Source organism: Rhamphochromis longiceps, linkage group LG3 (assembly GCF_057381845.1).
Source record: "Rhamphochromis longiceps isolate RC_006_pf linkage group LG3, R_longiceps_female_GT1.1, whole genome shotgun sequence".
In the NCBI taxonomy this organism is placed as follows: Eukaryota; Metazoa; Chordata; class Actinopteri; order Cichliformes; family Cichlidae; genus Rhamphochromis; species Rhamphochromis longiceps.
The window spans coordinates 47,890,806-47,908,968 of NC_140559.1; the positions used below are offsets into that span (position 1 = coordinate 47,890,806).

The following is an 18,163-nucleotide window of genomic DNA, read 5'->3' on the forward strand; positions in this document are numbered from 1 at the left end:
AAGTCCCAATTTATGGAGTCGAAGGCTTTTTCTGCATCAATACTCATAAGCATGGTTGTACTCTTAGATGTCTGTATCTGATGTATTACATGAAGAGTTCTACGTATATTATCCTGGGTCTGTCGTCAGTAGAATTTAAGAGTCTCCCATAGCAAAGACTCTGAAACTGAAGCGTTTTGATTGAAGGACAAGAACTCCTCGACAGAAGTTGAAATAAATTCACAACATTCTTTAACTGCCAGAAGGAGAGAGTTAAATCTCCAAAGTGGTGGGCTACATTGATAGGTAGAGAGTTAAATATCCAATAGCAGAGGTGAATGATCGGTTATTACAATACCAGAATAGTCGGAAGAATTAACACACAAATTAAAAGCTCTGTCGAACAGTAATCAATCCTGAGATAAGTATGGTGGACGTGGGAGAAAATATTTTTGACTGAAGGGTTGCAAAATCTACATGGATCAATAAGATCATTCTGTCATGATCCTGGGCCATGTTGGCCCAGCAGTCTTAGTATTCATGCCTTTTTGTATTTTGTTCCTTGTTTGATTTCCCCTTGTGACTTTTATCCCGTGTGCCCCTCTATGTATCTGTGAGCCCTCGTCTCACCTCGTGTTTCATTCCATGTTTCCCCAGCCCACTATGCCCGTGCTCTCTCTCTCCTCCTGTCTGCACCTCTGTGTACTTCCTGTTTTACTTTGACAGTCTCTCGTCAGTATGCGTCATGTTGTGTTCACTCCTGCCCTGTCCTATTACGATTATCTTTGTCAGCTGTGTTCCCTGTGTGCTCCCACTTCCCTCGTTAACCCTCTGTGTATTTATGTGCATGTTTCCCTCAGTTCAGTGTCACGTCGTCAATGTCTCCTCCCCGAACCTGTGTGTCTTTCTGTGTTCCCTCAGTCTTCTGTTAGTATTCCCAGTTTAGTTCTGTTTCATTTTAAGGCCTGCAATAAAGCAGTGATTTTGAGTTCAGTTCCTGTCTCCGTGAGTTTTGTGTTTGGGTCCTCATCTGCCTCCACACAGCCAGTTCATGACACATTCTGTTTCATAAAATCTGAGAATGTTTTAGACACAGATGATGGAGTCAAATTACGAGGACTAGATCAATCCAAGATTGGATCAAAAACACAATACAGATTACCACCAAGGATCAGCAAATGAGTTTTCAAAAAGGGGATGTTACTCAGCAATCTATTAGCGAATTCAGCATCATCAAAATTCAGGTCATATACATTTACCAACAAAACCTTTTTCTGCATTAGGGTACCAACAACAATGATGTATCTACAATTCCTATCAACGATAACATTGGTCAAAAAGAATTGAACTTTCTTATTAATGAGAATGGTCACTCCTCTAGCTTTTGAATTAAAATTTGAGTGGAAGACCTGACCCACCCAAGGGCAATATAACCGATAGTGATATTTAATGCGAAGATGAAGCTCCTGTACAAATGCTATATCAGAATTTAGGTGTTTCAATTGAGTGAAAACCTTAGATCACTTAACAGGATTACCCATACCTCTGATATTCCAACTAACGAATCTAAGAGGCATGCTTGACCCAGCAATGCTGGGGTCTATATTACCATTAACCATTCATAAAGAAGAAGACAAAAACAACAACAACAAGAAACAAGTTCAAGTAACACTGAACACAAATACACCCCAAGTCTCTACAGAACAGAACAAAGGAGACAGCAGTGTACCCCAAAGTAGCAAAAATGATTCACCAAAGTGACTGGACTAACTGGAGCCTGAATAAAAATAAAAGCAAGAGAGGAAAAAAAACCTCTCGCCAACTTCCCTACTGTATAATAGTGTGCGCGTAACAAAAAACACGTTAATAAACAAACAAACAAACAAAAAATCTTACAGTACAAAATATTGTTTCCTCAGAAGGTGAACATTTCAACAAAACACCAAAAATTAAATTAAATTAAATTTAAAAAAAAAAACTAAACAAAAACAACCAAAAAAAACCCCCAGTCCTGTGCAAATCAATGCAGTAAACTTAGAGAACATTGTACTGGACCGATCTGAAGTTTGAGAGTATATTATATAATTCAGTCTCATTATATGATAATGAAAATGAAAGGAACCAGCACAATAACTAATGCAACACCTTAAGAAAACAAAGCACAGGTGGCGTTAAACCTAATGAGAGCGTAAACCCTTAGCAGCATTACAGCACCAAACTGAGGGGCTATTGAGGCTCAACTAGAAATCAAAGTTTTGACATAATCATTGCCTTCCTCCACAGCCTTATATGTGATGCAAAGTCGCGCTGGATGAAACAGGCCATACCAAGAGCACACCTTATAATTTTTGTTTTGTGATCTGTTGTTAAAAGTTTTGCGAGATCTTGCAAAAGTCCGTCTTAATTTTTTTCTCCCATGTCCCCTGCGGGGCTCCGTAGTTACCTACCACCCTAACTGTCTTGTTTTAGGAATGAAACTCCAGCTCCACCCTGGAACTCAATGTTCCAGAAGTTCTTTTGTTTTTGCGCTGCTTGTTTCAAAAAGTCCATCAAAGTCAGTTTACAAGAAAGTTTAACGTAATGACATTTGTAACCCAGGTGGACACAGTGAATGAGAATGAGTGTTTAAGTGTTTAGTCACAACAATTTCAATTTATACATATTTATCACTTATAAATATAAAACCAAAATCTAAAAATATATTGTAAATATTTATGAAGACAGTATGATTTCAATCGTATTTGTGAAATTTTTTTTTATGTTAAGCATTCTGTGATGGAAATGCATTTTATTTTATCTATTGTTCACATGTTTTAGTAATATCCCTTTTGTGTCACTTAATTGTATATATGTGGGATAGGTGGTGGGGCCTTTCAGGAAAGGGGAAAAAGGCTAGAAGCAATCTTTAGGTGAAACTGTAAGAGGAGATAAAGGTTGTAAACTTTCTCTACCTCTGGGGGGATTCACGGATGAGCTGTGGAATACCTTTTGTTCTGACCTGTATTAATTTTATAGAAGTCCTGTGCTATTCATCTTTAGAGGCTATGAACCAGCACCCTGCTCAAGGCCCTCTCTTTCATTTTGGTTTTAATGCCATTACTGATCTACCTTAAATAATAGCTTGCACAGTGAAGCAATCAGGCAGCCTTCACACCTCCAACAGCCCCAACAATAGAGACACTTTGGACACTCATTCCCCCACCTCTCCCCCCTCCATAGAGCCATCACCACCTTCAAACACTTCACCTACAACACCCCCCTCCTCACCCCACACAAAAGAGGATTTCACACCACCTCCTCCCACCATAACTCTTCATATTCATGAAGAAGGTGTGAGGAAGCAGTTTAAGAGTCTGAATGCTCGAAAAGCTCCCGGCCCAGACGGTGTGTCTCCTGCCACCCTTAGACACTGTGCAAACGAGCTGGCCCCAGTGTTTTCTGGCATTTTCAACTCCTCACTGCAGGCATGTCATGTGCCTGCCTGCTTCAAGTCCTCTACCATAATCCCTGTCCCCAAGAAACCTAGGATCACTGGACTAAATGACTACAGACCCGTGGCTCTGACATCTGTGGTCATGAAGTCTTTTGAGCGCCTGGTTCTCTCCTATCTCAAGACCCTCACGGCCCCCCTCCTGGACCCCCCTGCAGTTTGCATACAGGTCTGTAGATGACGCCATCAACATGGCCCTACACTTCATCCTGCAGCATCTCGACTCCCCAGGAACCTACGCCAGGATCCTGTTTGTGGACTTCAGCTCTGCCTTCAATACCATCCTTCCAGACCATCTCCGAGGCAAGCTTTCCCAGATGAATGTGCCTGATCCCATCTGCCGGTGGATCACTGACTTCCTGACGGACAGGAAGCAGCATGTGAGGCTGGGAAAGAATGTCTCGGACTCCTGGACCATCAGCACCGACTCCCCTCAGGGCTGTGTTCTTTCTCCTCTGCTCTTCTCCCTGTATACTAACTGCTGCACCTCCACCCACCAGTCTGTCAAGCTAATCAAGTTTGCAGATGACACCACCGTTATTGGACTCATCTCGGACGGGGATGAGTCTGCCTACAGGAGGGAGGTTGAACGTCTGGTGTCCTGGTGCAGCCACAACAACCTGGTGCTGAATGCCCAGAAGACAGTGGAGATTATTGTGGACTTCAGGAAGCACACAGCTCCACTCCCCCCCATCATCCTGACTGACACCCCCATCACCTCTGTGGACTCATTCCGCTTCCTGGGTACCACCATCACCCAGGACCTGAAGTGGGAGCCCACCATCACCTCTGTCATTAAGAAAGCCCAGCAGAGGATGTACTTCCTGAGGCAGCTGAAGAAATTCAACCTGCCAACACGGACGATGATGCAATTCTACACTGCAATCATCGAGTCCATCCTCACCTCCTCCACCGTGTGTGGTATGCTGGTGCCACTATCAGGGACAAACAGAGACTGCAACGTGTTGTGCGCTCTGCTGAGAAGGTGATTGGCTGCAGACTCCCATCTCTGCAGGACCTGTACACCTCCAGGACACTGGGGCGTGTAGCTCGGATCTTAGCTGACCCTTCTCACCCTGGACACAGTCTGTTTGACCTGCTCCCCTCAGGCAGGAGGCTCCGGGCCATTCGCACCAGAACCTCTCGCCATAAGAACAGTTTCTTCCCCTCTGCTGTTGAACACATGAACAATAACCGTATAACTGTTCCCACCACTAACACATGACCCTACGCTGTGTTCACTGCATCATTCCATGTTTGGCACTGATCACTACCTGCACTCATGTATATATCATGTATATATCTATCTATCTACTTAGCACTTAATTCTTATTCTCATTTTTATTTTCATGTCTATTTAAGCTTAATTTATAACAGTATGTTTGCACCGAAGCACCGCAGCAATTTCCTAATGTTGTAAACCCGCTCAACATTTGGCAATAAAACCCTTTCTGATTCTGAAGTGAAGACAGGAAGTAAATCTCTTAAATCACTTCTGAAAATCCACCACTTCACCCTGACTTTACCTTGTAACATGTTAGTTTTTAGTTTATTTTTATTAGTTTATTCTATGTTGTTTTATTTTTTTCTGTTATCTTTCATTCTATTGTTTTTAATTTATTTACAGCACTTTGGTCCTGTGCTGGCTATTTTAAAGTGCTTTATAAATAAAGTTTGATTGGTTTGGAAGAAAGCCTAACAACAACCAGAGCCTCAGTGACCTCACCTGTGGTGATGGACGAGTTGTCCCTATCGTCCCAAGACTCTGCTTTCTCTATCCAAGACGTGTCAGTGGAAGGAGTATGTCCTTAAAGTATTCCTTTTGCTGCTCAATAATGTCCTCAATCCAAGTCATTAGCACTCCAGCTGCTACAGCTACAGTGGCAGATAAATGATATTCCGAAACAAATTTTTATCTAAACCAATTTTTTTTTTTGTGTCCCGTTTGGATCTTTAGCCATCAGAATTGTTGTCTTAAGGCCAAGAAAGATGCCAAGCGGATTTATTTTACCAAGTGAATCATCATGGCCTTACCATATTGGTCCATTTGATTGACCTTTATTATAATTATGTATTTTATTTTATTTTCAGTTGCTACAAACGGGACAGACATGACTGGGGGATAGGACAGGGAGAAAGAATGAAAAAAAGAGAGGGAGAGAAAGAAAACCAAAGGGGAGAAGAGACGGTGAGAAGGGGAGGGGGGAAGAAAGAAAAAAAACACAAACAAAACACCTGGATCACCTGTATGGAGAAAAAAAACAGAAGAGAAAGCAAACAGCAAAGAGCAACATAATAAAAAACCAGCACCATCACAATGAACTAGCTAGCAGTAGATAACAGTAGATATTAAATAATAAACGATATTGTGCAGCACGCAAGATAGACAGCGCACAATGTGCTTTGAGGCAGCAGCCAAGAAAGGTGTAGTCCGCGTCTGTGAACACCCGTGTGCACACCTGTGTGGATAAGCATGCTTGTATTCCGAAGGTTTCTCCATGTAACGATCTGCTAGGGAGTGTGGGGAGCCATAGCCCCGTCCACCAGGGTATGAAGCAGGTATGGAGGAGAACCAGGCCCCAGACATCCAGAGGCCCCAGAGTACAAGGACCCGAGGAGGATCACCAAAGGGGGGGAACCTTGCCACCCTCCTGGGAAGAGCTGAGTAGAGCCCCAAAGGAGAGGTCACCCCGCAGCTACGGAGCAGAGGCCAGAGGGGGTTGCAGTGGCGTGCCCGCGGGCTCTGCCAGCAGCCAGCTGTGCCAGAGAGGACCGAGCTTCAGGTCCAGAGGCCAGAGGCCTGAGGGCATCCCACCCCCCGGAAGGAGCCCAGCCGGGCCACAGGCGCCCGGCCCCACCAATCAGCCACCAGGAGTGAGCTGGTACATACATGAGCGCCCAGCCCCAGACGACAAGGACCACCAACACACCAACGTCTGAGGGCATCAGCCACCGGCAGGGAGTGTGGTGAGGGGAGATAGGCCTCCGTACTTTAGAGGGCCTGAGATGTACCCAGAGAGGTTGAGTCTAAGACCCAACCTGACATATAGACACAGACGAACAGGCACACGCGGACACAGACATGCATTCCCACCTCATATGCACCACCAAATACTCGGCACTCACCCAACGTGTAGACAGACACAAATAGACACTGCACAGACAGTCGCACTCCCCAAACATACTCTATATCCCAGGTCCCGGTATCCCCGCCCTCAGAGGGGCAAGCCGCAGCTATACCCAGGACATGTAACCCTTCTCTCTGGGGTGGAGGCAAGCGGACAACCTCCTTATCTGCAGTAGCGGGGAGGCCCCGCATCCCAGACCCCAGTCTGACGGCCAGCACCTCCTCCCAGCCCCCCAGCCCTGACGGCTAACAGAACCGGGGTGAGTGAAGACCTCAAACCTCTCTACGCCAATCTAAACCAATTTTTATATACATGCCAGTGTGGAATAATAGACTTCTTATGCTTCCTAAGTCACCTTAATTAATAACAAATTTAACACATATTTAAATTTAAGACCAATCTGTAGAAATGATAAAATGTGAAGACATGTTGTAGAAGCCAGAACATATTTCATGTCTATGTGTTCTATTTCTTTTTCACTTCTGTGAGCCCCATTTCAAAGTGTGACAAAAAGGGGCATCAACAACAAACAAGTTAGGTAAAAGGATTTAATGAAGGGTTTATTTGTCAGGGAAAGAGAGCCAGAACGCTTCCTAGGTTTGGTAAAATACAGTGACTTCTACACAGGGTAGACTTTAAAAAGCTTTAAGGGAAAAGAACATGGCCTAGTAGCAAATGTTTTAATGTTGACTTAAAGCTTTTTAATTTTACATTTTTGGAGGGTTACATTTTAGACATTGCAAAGAAAAAATATTTAAAAATGAAAATGTGGATAAGAATGAGACTGTCAAGGCTCAGGAGGGACTCGTAGGCAGACTGAGATCGAAAGTTCACAGTTTATTAATACACGAAACAGGTAGCTTGTGGGGGTCTCCGGGGAACACAGGCACGGTGAGGGAAACACAGGCAGGCTATTTACAGCAATCCTCCTCCAACGCTTGGGATTAGCTCTTTCACACAGGTCTTACTCTCACAGTAGTGGCGGCCCTTAAGCTGGCAGGTAGGGTCTGATACAGGGAGAAGAGAGCAGGTTAAATCACGGCATGAAGGAAACTCAGAGAGAAGCATGAGCCTTAGTGAAGACACTGACAAGTGTTACACAATAATCCAGTGACAAGGCATTCCCAGTGGCAGCCTTAAGTAGTGAGAGCGTTGATTAGTTGATCGTTCGCAGGTGCAGGAGCCAGAGGCTCTGACTCCGCCCCGGTAGAGCCCTCTCCCCGAGAGGGGAGCGAGAGGGACAAAAAATATACAAAAACACTTGTAGCCATACTAGAGCTGGGCGATAGAACGATAACGATATGTATCGCGTTATAACTTTTTCTCGATAGAAAAATTAAACTATCGCGATAGACCTCGCCGCTCTTGTCCTCTTTAAAAAAAAAAAAGAAAAAAAAAAGAACAGCCAATCCAAATTAAGTAGCGCAGAACCGAACCAATCACAGCCGCAGCGTCACGTCACGAGACTTGTTACGTGCCAAGTGCCAAGCCGCACATGTGTATTTGTTTGGGAAGCAGCCAGCCACCGCACCGCCCGGGTAATGGAGGAAATGAGTGTGCCGACTAGAAAAATCAACCGAGCGTGACCGAAGGTTACCGAAGAGAAAACAGATGATGGTTCCAATGCCGGAGAGATTGTCGAACGGAAGAGCCATAGAAGTTCCGTAGTGTGAAGGTATTTCGGCTATTTCAAGTCTGACAAAAAACAGAGTAGCGTGCACTGTAAATTGTGCCGAAAGCAAGTCTGGAAATACAATAAACTGGTGCATGCGCTACGTCCACACGTACCCGGGTATTTTTGAAAACGCAGATTTTTCTATGTGTTTGCACCTTTCGTCCACACGTAAATGGCGTTTTTGGTCACTGAAAACGAAGATTTTCAAAAACTCCGGCCAGGGTGGATATTTTTGAAAACTCCATTTTTGCATTTACGTGTGGACTAGAAAAACGGAGAAAACGCAGCGCCAAAGGTTTGCGCATTTTTTGACGTCACACTGTGCGCCACGTTATTGTTTCAGTGAAATGAATTTCTACAATACTGTTAATTCTACTCTCTGCAGTGTTTAAATGCTTACATATACACACAGTTACTGTCCCTCCACACATACGACTCTGTTCTGCTTCTATGCCCCAGCTTTGTTTACTTTTTCCCACCGAGCCTTGTAGACTTCTGATTGGCCAACATTTCTGCACGGTTAGGATTCTAGCTCCACCTGCTGCTTTGGCATGTTCATAGCGGCGTTCTCCCTTTATGTGTGGACGGGATTATTTTTTAAAATGAAAACGGAAAATCTCCGTTTTCAAAAACACCCGTGTACGTGTGGACGTAGCCTCAGTCTCTGACTGGAAGCGCTAATTCGTCATTCGGCTTTTGTCAGACTAAAGTAACTGTTAAAACTGTTTGAAAAGCTAAGCTACACAACAAGGACAGATTGAGAATTTCCTTTTAGTTCTCAGTTTATTTGATATTGACAAAAAGTTAGTCAGTTTTGTCTGACATGAGCGAGACAGATAAATATAAAGGCATGGTGTAATAAAAAAATCTTTTTCAATCCAAACTTTATAGTTCCATTTTCATGATTAATAATGAATATCCAATAATAATATTATTTTTTGTAAATGCCACCTGTGACTTGCAGTGATGGTCACCTTCAATAACACTTTTATTAAGCGAAAACTTCTCAGTTTTGATCAGTGAATAAAAAGAATAAGTTTATACCTCTTCATATGTTGTGCTCTCATCAAGATGTGCTGTTCTTTGACCCATCCCTGCCTGTGTGTGGATATATTTTTCATGTTCTTTGGGGGTCTTCTCCATTTGTTTTGGGAGCAAATAAAATACCACTTCAAGAGGTTTAGGCTTCTTAGCAGGCACCAGAGATGTAGCAGGGAACCGCCTTTTGCCCTTTCCTCTTGCAAAAATACCAGGAAAAGACCTGTCACAAAGATTTTAACAAAATTATTTAAAAGCGACTATTATGAATAGTTTTTTTTAGTTTGTTTATACAAATTCAACACAGCACTAACACTGCAGTATACACAGGGTTGGAATTACGGGGGAGCTAGACAGAGTTCGGCAACTCTTAAAGAGAGATGGGCTCCCCTGACAGCCCTCAACTGACACACTATAGAGGAGCTCTATAAATAGCCTACTTTTAACCCTTTAAGACCTACCATAGAACCAAGTCCGCCAGTGCTTATATTATATTTTTACATGCTGTGGAGCCATTTTTGGGAGCATTTCAAGTTGCTATACATAAATACAACCATTATAGCCCAAATTTTAATAATATGTCTGCATTAAGTGCATAGTAATTACATAAATTGCAAAAAAGTGCAATAAACTACAAAAAAGTTGAAAATTGTTTTTGTTTTTTTAACATATATTTCTAGTTAGAGAAATTTAACCCTTGTATTATGTTGAAAAAAAATCACATTGATTATGTTGCAGGTCATTTTGACCCGTGCTGTGTAAATCCACTCAGAATTGTCAAAAAAGTACAATAAAACAATAGCAACTTTATTTTCCATTAGAAAAACATTTAGAACACAGACATACAATACAGTTTGAATTACCATAACTCTTTTTAAGAACAATTTAGTAAAAGTTTTTCCTTCTTTACAAACACATTTCTTTTGAACTTGCTCGATTTTCTCAGTTTTTCAGTGTTCAACATTTTCAAATTTGTCCACATGATGGACAGAATGTGACTGTGTGCTTTCTGCAGATGTACTTTTTGCATTTCTCACAAACAGTGCTTGTTTTAATGTCTTCTCGTTTTTCGTTTCTTTACACCTGTATCCACTGGATCCACTGCAGATTGGTTGGATGGTGCACACTTGACCTTTTCAATGACAGCTGCTGCTGCTGGGGATCGAGCTGGTCTGACTCGCATCTGGATCTTGGGAGTGACAAGACTTTTTCCCAGTTCTTCCAGGAAAAGGCGACGTCGGTACAATTTACCCGCATTCCAATGTTGGTTGATTTCAGTCCACAGGACATAGGCATTGTAAGCAGACACATCCAAAATGTTGTAGAAAATTACCAAGGGCCAACGAGCTGTCTTGCGCTGGCAGCTGTATGTCGCTGTGACTTTGTCAAGATTGTCCACTCCTCCTTTGGTGGAGTTGTAGTCTAGGATCATTTGTGGTTTTTTGTCTTCTCTTGTGCTCAGAGATGCATCTGTGTGCATTGTGCTCATGACAAGAACATTCTTGTTTTTCTTTGGGCAATATAAAACAACTGTTGCTTTCTCAGTGAAAACAAATATTGAGGAATGCAGAGATCTTCCCTGCATCTTCAAAATTTCACTGGGAAGTTCTGGCTTATTTCTTCTGATTGTTCCCAACATAGTCAGCTTTCTCTTCTGAAGTTCCTCTCCAAGCCAGTAGGATGTAAAGAAATTGTCACAGGTGATGTTATGCCCTTGCAGCCCTTCACTCATCTGCAGCACCACACGCATCCCCTGATTCTTCTCAGATGCTCCTCCAGGTAGCTTTCCAGTGTACACTTGCATATTCCATGCATAGCTAGATTTTGCATCACAGGCTGCCCATATTTTGATGCCATACTTGGCCGGCTTGTTGGGCATATACTGTCGGAAAGGACAGCGACCCCTGAATGGGACAAGGCGCTCATCAACAGTAACGTGGGGACCAGGGTTGTACAACAAAGGTAGAATTTCCACCCATTTATCCCATACATCTCTGATTGCAGCAAGTTTGTCTCTTTCACGTCGACCAGCTCTGGTTTCACGGTTGTCAAATCTGATCACACGAGATATCTTGAGAAATGTCTCCAAAGACATTGTTGCTCGAAAGATTGGCCTTCCATTCTCTTCATTCCATAGACTTGCAGTTGCTTCTCCCTTGGACCTGTATACTCCAGCTAATATCAGAATTCCAATATAAGCATGCAAGTCAGTCTGATCCAGTGGCTTCCATTTCTCTTGAAATACACGCCTCCCTTCCAGGTTAGTCATGTCCAGTATAATCCTCTCTATTGGAGGGGATATGAAGAGTTGAAATGCTGATTGAATATCATCAACTCGTGTGATGGCAAATCTTGTAGGACCAGGAGTCATTTTGATGATATTAGAAGATGACAGCCTGCCTTGACTTCGGTGTGGTGATAATGACCATTTTATATTACCATCTTTAGATGTCCATGTCTCCTCTGTGGATGATGATTGCTGCATTCCTTGGTTTTCATTTGATGTAGAGATGGCGGCACACTCTCCTCCTCGTCTGAAAATTGTCAGTCTGGATCATCAATAACATTGTCCTCAGTCTCTGAAACATCTTCTTCTTCATCACTATCCCAGTTGAAAAGCAGTGATAAAGCTTCTTCAGTCGTCAACCTTCTGGAGCTCATTTTTGGTGTGTTGAAATGACATGAGAACAGTGAAAAGAATAGGGGAGAGAACGTTTTTTGCATGCACACCTGGGTCTGAATGTATATTCAGAAGCAGTCAAAACAAAGTACATCAAAGAGAAATGTTTATTTTGGATCTGAACAACTTTTTACTTACATAAAAGTGTGCGGGTCAAAATGACCCGCAACATCATCTTTGTATACAAACACTGCAGAGACATTCCAGGACACATCAAAAGTGTCCATATTTTACACACCAGTTCATGACCCCAGATAAGGAAAAGTCATAAGCTTTCATGAAGAAAAAGAAAGGATGACCAGTACTTTGGTCAACACAAAAACTGGAATGGGTCAAATTGACCCTTAACATAATAAGAAGGTTAAGAGGTTTATCCCTCAAAACTGTAAATTCCAAAAAGTTGCACAAAATAGTTTCCCACCACAGGAAATTTATTTTGAGTGTCTTCATAGTTTTATTTTTGAAATACACAATTTTTATATACTGCAGGAAAAATGAAAATAAATATTATAATGCAAATTAAACAGCATGTGCATCAAAATAAACTATTTCCAGCAGTGCAATTTGAGTTCTAAGCATCCCAGAAACTATTCAGAAAGTCATAAAGTCAAAGATAACTTTTAAAAACACCAGTTTAGGCTGGTGAGGCCATCAAGGTAAAAAAAAAAAAAAACAAAAACTACATTTCCGCGAAAATGACGCCACTTCCGGTTTTGGGCAGGTAATGGCGGACATGTGATAGTTCGCGCTGACGTCTATTCCAACGTAGGAAGTGTTACGAACAGCTGATCAGATCGGCAAAGCGTGTTTTTGGAATATTATGTTTTTGTTGCTGCAAGTGGTATATATGTGGAAGGAAACCATGACCTTGGACAAGCAGATGACATAAGATGTAAGTACAACTCCTCCAGTTTCATATGCAAAAAAAATTATTGCGCTAGCTTACGTGGTTGCAGTGCTACCGGGATTTAAAAATAGTTACGCAAAACAGCGTGCCCGCTCTGACCGGCTTTAAAGGGTTAATTTAGTTTACATTGTGTTTTATCTACACTCCTTATGTGTTTAGATTTCAAAAGACATTTAAAACTTTTTGTGTTAAGTTACATTTCACATATTAAATTTTTGTAATACTTATGAAAATAACTCGCTTAATTTATTCTGTCACCATAAATGCCTGGTGGCATTGTTTTGATTGATGTAGGATTGACTGAGATTTCTAATCAAGCACGTTTGAAACATAATAGCCTCTACTTGGAATTAGATTGGCCAGAGTTATCCTCAAGTTTTGGACATCATGTCTAAGCCTAAACTGGAGCATTTTGATTCAATAAACTGTAAAAAGGTGAGCTGTGAAGACCAAGGACAAGTGCGGTTCACAGGTTTTTTATCTAAGGAATCCCAGAAGATTGCATGGTGTCATTGCCCAACAGTTATTCCCAGGACATATGGACTCAACCTCAACAATCCCTCACACTGAGCAGCATGAAGCGATAGTGCAAAGGAAAAACTCCCCTTTAACAAGAAGAAACCTCAAGCAGAACCAGAACCCGGTTCAGTACCAGCAGCCATCTGGGTTTGGAGGAGAGAGACAGAGGCACAGAACTACCAAAAGTAGTATTGCTATGTTGGAAGTCCCCTTCTGCCCCATCCTGGGAAATCTGGATCAGAGACGTTCTGCATTTTAGCAAACTCGAAAAGATTAAATTCACCCTGCGCGGGTCTACGGCCAAATTTTTTAAGACCTGGCAACCCTTTTTTGACCATGTTCAGACTTTGCGGTCTCGCAATGCTCCCAATTAGCCAGCTCAGACTCTATCATATTTTATTTTTTCTTATCTTATGTTCAAGTAAGAGGCCTAAGTTTAAGTATATGGATTCTATTGTGCCTGCGTCCTATGATGGTATTTATTTAACTACTTTATACATATTTCTTTTCTCTAACAGAATTGATTTATCCCTATAACTAAGCTGACCACTTATCATGTGTGGGTTTTTTTTTTTGTTTGTTTGTGTGTTTTGGTTTTTATGTGTCTGTGTGGAGGTGGGGGTTTTGGATACTCTCCACATCTCCCTTGTACACTCAGGAACTGTTGTCTTGTACCCTAGGGTTTGTTACTAGTATTATTAGATTGGATTTTTTCCTTTTTCTGTTTGTACACCCACTGGTACTGCTATAATTATGAGGTGGGAGTGTATGTCTTATATTGCTTTATGTTCTTTAAAAAGAAAACGGCATATTGTTCAATTTGTCTTTTGTAAAAGTCGATGCAAAAACTTTAATAAAAATATCGGGGAAAAAAAAAAAAAGAACTACCAAAAGTATTTTTTATGTGATTGACTGTTGTTTTAATTCAAGCCCCGAGTGTAGAGCAGGTAAGATATAAAGTTGCATCCTAAATTCCATGCTCATGCAGAGTGTTTAGTTTATGACTTTTTCACCTGGTCATTTCTTGCTGAACGGATGGTTCGGTTGGATGATGTCTGCAACTGCAGCAAGTGTCTTGCTGACTGAATAATTTCATCTTGCATAATCTGAAACAAACACATAAAGACAGAAACAATTTATAAATTAACGTTCGATAAAATCTAAGAATTAATCATTTATTAGATACCAATACGAATATGTCTACCATAAAACTTGTGCGGAGCAAAGTTACATTCAATCAAGATGGTCTGGCATGCTGCAACTTTATAGTTGTTAAATTCTGGGTACAAGTATACATGCCCATCTTGTACGTGTTTCTCAATATTATTATTATTATTATTATTATTATTATTATTATTATCCTACCCAATTACATGTTTCTTTTAATCAGAGTATGCTGTTTTAATGACTTTACAATATAATTTACATTGTGTTCCTTACATTTATCCCTAATTGTATGTTATATTAATCCTATATTTCTGTTTTAATATTTACACCTAAATTTCCCCAACAAAGGATGTTTTAATTCACCACTATTTCAGTGAAACACGAGTCTCCCATCTTCCTGCTACCGGTCTGGAGTTTTTGTTCACCAAAGCACACACCAACTTCATACTGACGGACAGATCACTGCCCTTTTCCCGCCTTGTGGCTTTGGTTCACTTCACCTCACTCTTCCCCGTTCTTGTCATTAAATCAGGCCGTTCTGCAACCATGGCAGCCATTCACTCTATGGCTTTATTCATGGTGTATTTTACCCCTTCACCAAATGCCATTCTTGTTTCCAACATTATATTTGCAGTGTTCGTCTATCTATCAATATCTGCGAAGTATGGTTTTGTACCGAGTATCCTATTTTCTAAAGCACAGCATGTAAAGCATAGGTGTCAAACTCTGGCCCACGGGCCAAATTTGGCCCGCAGCCTAATTACATTTGGCCCGCGAAGCCATACCAAATTACTATCAGAGATGGCCTTGTGGTATTATACAGCTAATATATATATTGTTTAGTATTAAGCTTTGCTTGTTCCATATCCAGTTTTTCAGCAAAACGTGTTTGAGTCCATAAGAAAAGATTCATTCTCATATCTGGAGGAATAAATATATTTCAATAAATATTAACGTTAGCCCGCGACTTTGTTCCAGTTTTGAATTTTGGCCCACTGTGTATTTGAGTTTGACACCCCTGATGTAAAGGTTAGCTCGGTTAGCAGGATGCTAGCATGTAGCGCAAGGCGTGGATATTGTCTTTGAGTTAATCAAACATTTTCCTTAGTTCGAGTAGATAATAAAAGAAAAGAAAAATGAATGGGATTTTAAGTAGGACTAGGCGTTCTGTAATGATCTCTATTTAGGAGAAAAACGCACTCACCTTTAAACAGCTCTCTTTTAGGAGACACGCTGCTGGCTAACAGTGTCATGTGATCAAACAGCGTAATTTAATTGGCTGAGAGCCGCTCGACTCAATCTAGTGCTGATTGCTCTGGCTTGGATCATTCAAGTTAATCACTTTTGCAGGTGAATTTTTTGCAGGTGAATATGTGATGGTGAATTTTTTGCAGGTGAATTTTTGCAGGTGAATATTTAATGGTGAATTTTTTGCAGGTGAATTTTGGGAGTTTAATTTTTTGCAGGTGAATTTTTGCAGGTGAATTTTTGCAGGTGAATATTTTTGCAAGGAAATTTGGAGGATAAAAATTCTGTGTTATAAATTCAATATCTAAAAATAGTTGAATTATGATGATACTATATTTCTTCCATAGTATGAACTGATTCATCATTAACAGTACATTTGTATACGTCAAGGTTTATATACATGTCACTGCCAATTAGAAAACCTACTAAATGAGAGAAATTTACCTTGAAGCAATTCATGCATAGTTTTGTCACACAAATCCCCAGAATAAAAGCAAAACACTGCTCACCATTTTAAGGTTTAATGTGCCACTGGCTGTTACATTTAATCTCATCTGACAATATGTCTGTGAAGGTTCTCAGTCATCCAGGTCATCGTAGTCAAAGGAGCTTGCAAAGAAAAGCGTCTGGACTTCTTTAAGTTGCTTGAAGACGTTTCACCTCTCATCCGAGAAGCTTCTTCAGTTCTAAGGTCAAATGGTGGAGAGTCCCAGATATAAACCTAGTGGGAGTAACCCCCCACAGAGGGACAAAAGGACCCCCTGATGATCCTCTAATCGCCTGAGCCAAGGTGTGAAACTGGGCGTGGGTGGCTGATTGGGACCCACACCCAGTTTCACACCTTGGCTCAGGCGTGGGAAGAAAACTTCTTTTTACAGCGAAAAAAAACCCCTAAACTTCCAAGCAAGTGTAGCAAGTACATAAGCTAAAATAATTTAAGTTGGTTAAGAGTAGTTGGGCTAATTCAGAAGATATCAGATTCGGCTCTAGGAGGTGAGTGAAGTACAATAAACATACAACCACAGATATTGTGATTACAGTTATTATTTATAGTGAAAATAAAGTGAAATTACCAAATACCAATATTTACAAATTCTGCAGACAGGGAAAAGATAAAACATAATTCAAGCTTGTAAAATATCCGCTGCACAGCGGTGCAGCAACCTCCTCCAACCCCCGACAGACAATGTCCATAAAGTTGCTATTTCATGATTGATATAAGTACAACGTGTATGACAGTCTGTAACAGGTTGAAATTGGAAGTGTGATGATCAGAACTGAGATTCCAAGACTGAGATCTCGAAAGTGAGATTTGGGGGACTGAAAACCAGGGGGGAGAGTGTAGGCCGCAGCAGCCTCCTACCAGACCGCAGGAAGTTGTAGCTGGGGTTCTGGCTCGTTGGGCCTAGCTCGCCATCCAAAGTAGTGGTGTCGCTGTGGTCTCTCCAGGGCACCACTAGCCTGCACTATAATCACAGGACCACTATTAGCAAAATTCATCTAAATTTCCCCAGCTAGCTTTAGTTCCAGTGTACACAATAAAGTTCATGAGAAAATACAACAAATACATATCCAACCATTGTAATGAATTAAAATAAATGACAATCTCAAATAACAAAACTACAGCCACGTAAAGTGAGAGTAGTAGTAATGCAGTAAGCCTCAGCCTTAGCTATCCCATCAGCTAATAGCACTGGCATACTGATACAGGTTACAAATACAAACAAACATTCAGACTCAACTCACCATTCACTACGTGCGATGTCACATACGAGCCCCACGCATCTACCCGCGGCGGTATCAAAATACTGTTGAACGCAATCCACAATTAATTCAAAAACAAGTCAAGATAGTAAACAGCGAAAAGCGCTCGCCCCACGTACCTGTTGCTTCCATCCGCTAACGCCTCTCCCCCGCGTCGTTTCGAGGCGACAACCCGGAAGGCATATATCGGTGCCTTGCGAATGTGATTGGTCACAACAGGCATGTGCAGACTCGCGGCGTGGCGTGCGTCACAACGCGTCGCGATGCCTTCACGGACACACTCCGGTTGGAATTTAAGATTCCAATTTAGTTATAAATGCAGTTCTTTTTATTTTTATGTGGGTTACACAAGCACCGAGTGCGCTACGACATAATGGGAAACTCACAGAGAAACTTGCGGATTCTTCCACTGACCGCTCCGGCACACCTGCACCAGGGTAAACCTCCGCCTACGCCACTCCTGCTTTACAGGTGAAAATAGAGCAACAGGACCGCTAGTCTTTGACTTTATTTATTTTCTGCTGTGTTTTACTTGCATCTATTTGAAAGAGTGAGTGTAAACACAAAA

General features: G+C 41.5%; 1 long non-coding RNA gene across 1 annotated transcript; it reads right to left on the bottom strand.

Moving 5' to 3' along the window:
* Positions 1 to 17,167: 17,167 nt before the first annotated feature.
* LOC146675099 (uncharacterized) lies at positions 17,168 to 17,759 on the bottom strand. Its single transcript, XR_014910245.1, has 3 exons — positions 17,715 to 17,759; positions 17,578 to 17,639; positions 17,168 to 17,297 (listed from the first exon to the last, which is right to left on the bottom strand). It is a non-coding gene; the product is annotated as an uncharacterized LOC146675099 (long non-coding RNA).
* Between the last annotated feature and the right edge of the window lie 404 nt (positions 17,760 to 18,163).